The sequence below is a fragment of the Dipodomys merriami genome, unplaced genomic scaffold, assembly GCF_024711535.1.
Source record: "Dipodomys merriami isolate MVZ:Mamm:240054 unplaced genomic scaffold, mDipMer1.0.p SCAF_1, whole genome shotgun sequence".
Classification (NCBI taxonomy): Eukaryota; Metazoa; Chordata; class Mammalia; order Rodentia; family Heteromyidae; genus Dipodomys; species Dipodomys merriami.
In genome coordinates, this window is record NW_027202270.1 from 113,040,466 (window position 1) to 113,046,650 (window position 6,185).

Consider the following 6,185-nt stretch of genomic DNA (forward strand, 5'->3'; position numbering starts at 1 on the left):
TGGATCAGTTGAAAGCTATACTTGTATAGATGCTCTGAGCAGTTTGTTTCCTTGAAAAGTGATATCGGATAAGTTAAATTCTCTCAGGTGTTGTCTCAGTTTCTTCCATAGTAAGTGCTTTGCCTTCACCTGTTATACTTTGGGGAAGCAGTTCCTCCATATCTGAGACCAATTTACATGCAATGTAGAACAGTTTGAGCTAGATATAGGACCAAATTTATACTCATCATTGTTACGTATTTTTTAAACACATTATGTAACACTGTTACAATGTAGCATTTATATTTTGTTTGGTTAGGTAAATCTTACTGAAAATACAAGGATACTTGAGTTCTTCAAGCTGAATTCGAGGGGTCCACACATTGGGTACAAATAAATTGTTGAGTTGATTTTACAATTGGAGATTTCAGGATATTCTTATCTTTCTGAATAAGATTGTCCCAAAGAAAAATAAATGTATACTCTGAGTACACATGATTGTGAATGTATAAAACTATATTACCATTGAGTTACATGAGTTAATTATTAATCTCCTGTGGTTTCTTTTATTTTTTTTTCCATTTGGTCTTCTTTATCCTGAATATTTATGTTCTCAAATAAGGATAGATATAGTGTCTACAATAGTTTTCTATTCATCTGTTAACTAAAAAATAATGAAGAATTCAACACTGATACTCATAAGACACTATGTTGCAAATGAATTTTACAACTTGGAAGGGAGGGGAGAGGAGGAGAGATATTGGAGAAAACAAGGGAGGGGTAACAATGTTGGACAAAACTTGTTCTCATTTCCTTACTTATGTAACTGTAACCCTCTATATATCATCTTTACAATAAAAAATACTAAGACAAAAAACAAAACAGAAATAAGACAATTATTAGGTATAAGAACATGTTTTATATCTTTGAAAGTTTGGAATCTATCACCAGAAATTCCAAGCACCACTAACTTCCTGTACAAAACATTGTAGCCTAACTTTCCAGTGTGGGTGGGGAGGCTTTTTTGTTGTTGTTGTTTTTGTAAGTCGTGTGGCTTGAACTCAGGGTCTGGGAGCTATCCCTGAGCTTTTTAGCTAAAAGTTAGTGTTCTAACACTTTGAGCCACAGTGCTATTTTGGGTTTTCTGGTGGTTAATGGGAGATAAGAGTCTCCAAGACTTTCCTGCCTGGGCTAGCTTCAAACCACTATCACCAGATCTCAGCCTCTTAAGTAGCTAGAACTATAGGCATGAGCCACAGACTCCTGAGTCTTCCTGACATCCTGTGGCCACTCAACTTCCCTGTTTTATTTATTATTTATTTATTTTTTATTTATTTATTTATTTTCAGGGATGTTTTATTAGAAACCAAAGCATTAAAGACATTTTATTACAGGAGAAGAAAGCTGGCCTATAAATGAAGTAAGGGCTGGCATTCCATACACTTTCAGCATCAATGAAACAAGACAGAAAAACTCATTTTAATGAACATTTTCTGAGCATAACTGCATCATTTTGATGGCACTTTGGAAGAAAGAGCTGAAAAAATGTTGGTAGGCAAAAAGTGAAACAAACTCATTTTGTTTAATCCATAAGTTTAGACATGCTTTTAGCAAGATAAATTCTTCACAAAGCAACTTATGCTTCCTGAAACCATGACTGTCCAAGTAAAAGATATGGATGAATAGCAGTTATGAGTTATATTATTGTGTGCTTTAATGTTTCCTAAGTATCTTGGATAAAAAGAAAAATTTCAAATCAATTTCTCCAGAGAAAAGGGATATGCAGAAAAACTTTGTTGTTTTTTAATGTAGTTAAATGTATTTTTTTTTCTCTTTTGTGTTTTATTTACCCTATGGTTTAATCCTATTATCACTGTATTTGATTTTGGTAGCCTGGATATGTATATATGTTTATCTGAATTAGGGAAGGGTGTGATCAAGGACAAAGGGCAAACCAATGCAACAGTGATACTAACAAGACAATATATTTGAAATGAACTGTACAACTTGGGAGAGTTGGGATGGAGGAAAAGTGAGAGAAAAATGAGGGATGGGTAACAAGTTTGACAAAATATGTACTAACTACCTTATGTATGTAACTGTAACCCCTCTGTACATAACCTTGACAATAAAATAAAATAAAAAGGCAGACATTGCTGCGGTACTATAAGGTAATTTGGGAGAATTAAAACTCTAAGCACAATGACAGGCATATGATATATGAGTTAGTATTCTCACTATAATTAAAACGAAAATAGATATAGCTATTCTGATCAATTTTAAAATATTTTAGGAAAAGATAGATCAAATGAATGTGTAAGAAATGTCTTTTCCTTTTCCCCAAATTAAGTTGATAAATGCCACTAATTTTATAGTATTTCTCTGCCAAAAAATTGAATTCCATCCAAAGATTATTATTGATTTCATCAGGGAGGATATAAGTAGAACTTAATGTTAGTTGAACTTATATAAATAAAAAAAATGACAAACTTAATTGCCAACACACATCCTAATGAAGAACTTTAAGTATTAAAAAAACTACAAAATTGTGAACATATGGTATCTATTGAAACTCAAATCTGAACATTTAAATTGCTTTTTTCTTTGACCTTGTGACCAAAAAACCAAAAATTAAACATTGCAGGATTCAAAAACAAATAAGCAACCAAGAAATTTTAGTTGCTCAACATTATCTCCAAGTATCTCTCAGTCTATTTCAATCATTTTTTAGGTAATTGGTCTTTTATTCATTGCCCTAATTTATAGCCAGTGCTGCTAATCACATTCATGCCTTTTAAACTTAAGTTACTGAAGTGAGATTTCTTCTAATGAATAAGAAGCTCTCATGCCCTGAGAGACAAAGGGTGTATACTTTTCCTTATATGTGGAAGCTATGTGTATCTTATACATTTATAAGTTTAAGTATGTTGGGTGATGTGCAAGTGTATACAAATATATTAACTGAAATATGTTAGGTTCAAGTGAGTTTTTTTAGTTGTGAAAGTGCCATACAAAGGGGCTACAATTACATGAGCAAGCTAATAAGAAAATGTGGTATATATACACAATGGAGTTCTATGCCTCCATCAGAAAGAATGACATTGCCCTATCGTAAGGAAATGGAAAGACTTGGAAGAAATTATATTAAGTGAAGTAAGCCAGACCCAAAGAAACATAGGTCCCATGATTTCCCTTATTTGCAAAAACTAGTCTATGTCTGAGACCGATAAGTTGACGTTAGGTGAAATGAACCCCAAGATAAGGACTCAAATGGTTTTTCTTCCTTGCTATTGTTTCTAACATATTAATAAGATGATTTCAAGTGAGATCTTAAATAGTATAATTTATTAGAAAGGTAAAGTTAAAGTTCAGCAAAATAAGACACCAAGAATTGGGTATTCCAAAGAGATGGAGTGAGATCAAAGGGAAAAGGGTAGACAAATAAAGTGAATGCAGTCAAGAATCCAATGTATTTCCTACAAATTTCCTACAAAAAGATTGAGGGAAGGGGTGAAGAGGAAATAAGACTAGCTAAGAGACACATGAAGAGATATTCAACATCTATGGATATAATAGAAATGCAAATCAAACCTATGTTGAGATTCTACCTCACCCCAGTTAAATGGCCATTATCAAGAAAACTAGCAATAGCAGATGCTGGAGGGGATGTGTTCAAAAGAGAACACTACTATGGGGTTTGTGGGAATATAAACTTTTAAACCAGTCTTGAAAGTAGTATGGAGGTTCCTCAAAAGATATAGAACTCCCCTATGATCCAGCAATCCCACTCCTGGACAAATGACCACAAAAAAGGCCACACTAAAGTTACCAGCACAACTATGTTCATTACAGCATTATTTACCATAGCTAAAATATGGAATCAGCTCAAATGCTCCTCAGTAGATGAATGGATCAAGGAAATGTGATATACATACACAATGTAATTCTATACTTCCATCATAAAAATGACATTTCCCCATCATAAGGAAATGGAAAGACTTGGAAAAAATATTAAGTGAAGAAAGCCAGACCTAAAGAAATATAAGCTCCATGTTTTCCAAATTAGTATATGTGTAGGATAGCAGAGGATCATAATAGCTCAATTGCTATGTACATATGACCATATAAAATCATGCTAATCAAAATGAATGCCATGATATAGAAACAAGAGGGTTTCTATTTTAATGTACTGTGTGATGTTATTTCTTTTCTCTTTCAATTTTTTTCCTTGGTTTAATTCCCTGTTGTCACTGTTTTTTATTCTGGTACCCTGTATCTTGTATACACATTTATCTGATTTGGGGAAGGGGAGGGGAATAACAAAATAGTGAGACAAAGGACAATGAGTGAACCAATACAACAGAGATACTCACAAGACATTATGCTGGAAATGAACTTTACAGTTTGGGAGGGAGAGGAATTGGGGGAGGTAAAGTGGGAGAAAACAAGGGAGGAGCTAAAAATGTTTGACAACTTGTGGGGGGAAGGGAGTAGGGAGTGGTATGCAGGAGAAATGAGGGAGGGAGTAACAATGTTTAAAAACAAATGTACTCATTACCTTACTTATATAACTGTAACCCTTCTGTACATCACCTTTTATAATTTAATCTAATTTGATTAAAAAGAATAAAAGCTGAGCTTCAGGTGAGTATTTTGGGCAGCTGATAACTTTTCACACATTTCCCTCCATTCATGCATAACTAGGTTCAATAAAGAAAATCTTAAGGAAGTGGTTGTTTGATTTTCTTTTTTATCATGAGTTCTCCCACAGATTTTGGCTAGACAAGGAAACCCAGATATAGAACCTCATAATCCTCACAAAATGAAATAGGAAAGAAAAGGAGGGGTGGTGGAATGAAGTGGAAAATTAATTGTGTGACCAAACAACACAACAGACATCAACAATCACTATGCACAACTTCTGTATATAGCAACATCATAATTAAAATTAAGGAAAGAATGCAACTCCGTTTCCTGTGCACTCATTTCTCCACTGATAGAGAATCAAGCAGAAGGAAAGGCTATTTTTATATCACTCTCAGTAAGAAACAATAAATCCTTTCCCCATGATCTTAGGCCTGTCCTAAGTGTGTTTTACTGTTCATGAAGTACTAAACAGCTAATATGTTATTTAAGCTTCAGTACAGCTATGAGTTTAGTGGTATAGACATTGCTTTCCTTTTTTCACAAATGAGATGACTTGATGATCAGTAAAACCATTCTAAGCAAGGAAAGACAATTCAAGAAGCTCTTGGCAGTACTAGAGGAAGAGCAATTGGTGCACGCTTAACTTGGTCTATAAATATCTTATACTGCTGGTAATGAGAAGAGCACATCTGAAATCAGGAAAACAACTACTTTTGTAATAGCCACACAAAGAATAAAATACCTAAGAGTTAACTAAAGAAGTGAAGGACCTCTATGATGAAATCTTTAAAAACCTGTAAAAAGAAATTAAAGCAGAACTAAGGAAGTGGAAAAACCTCCCATGCTCCTGGATTAGGAGGATTAACTTCATAAAAATGGCAATACTGCCAATGGATATCTACAAATTCAATGAGATACCTATCAATATCCCAAACTCATTCTTCAATGAAGTAGAAAAAACAATCCAAAAATTCATATGAAACAATTAAAACAAATAGCAAAAACAATCCTTAACAGAAAGAACAGTGCTGGAGGAATATCAATGCCAAACTTCAAACTCAACTACAAAGCCATAGTAATCAAAACAGCTTGGTACTGGCACAAGAACACACCTGATGACCAATAGAATAGAACTGAAGACCCAGAAATAAACCCACCCACCTACAGCCACCTAATCTTTGATAAGGGAGCCAAAAAATAGAATAGAAGAAAGACAGCTGGTTGGTGCTGGCAGAATTGGTTAAACACTTGTAGAAAAGTAGTGCTGATTTTAATCCTGAAATCCATAATACTGTTGCAATGCTGAACACAGGACCCTGTGAAATAAAAATTAGTTTTAGGGGAAAGGAATTGGTGCCTCTTACTTTGAATACATGACAGTTATATTAGACTGATGAAGGAATACCTAGGAACATGGCAAAACCTTATTGTTCTCTGTGTGTCTATGAAGAGATGTTACTTGAGTCTAACAGCTAGATGGAGAAGATCCACTCTCAAGAGGAACCCACCCTATGCAGTTGAATAAAAGCTTGTGAGAGCAAATACAAAAGTTTTCTGAC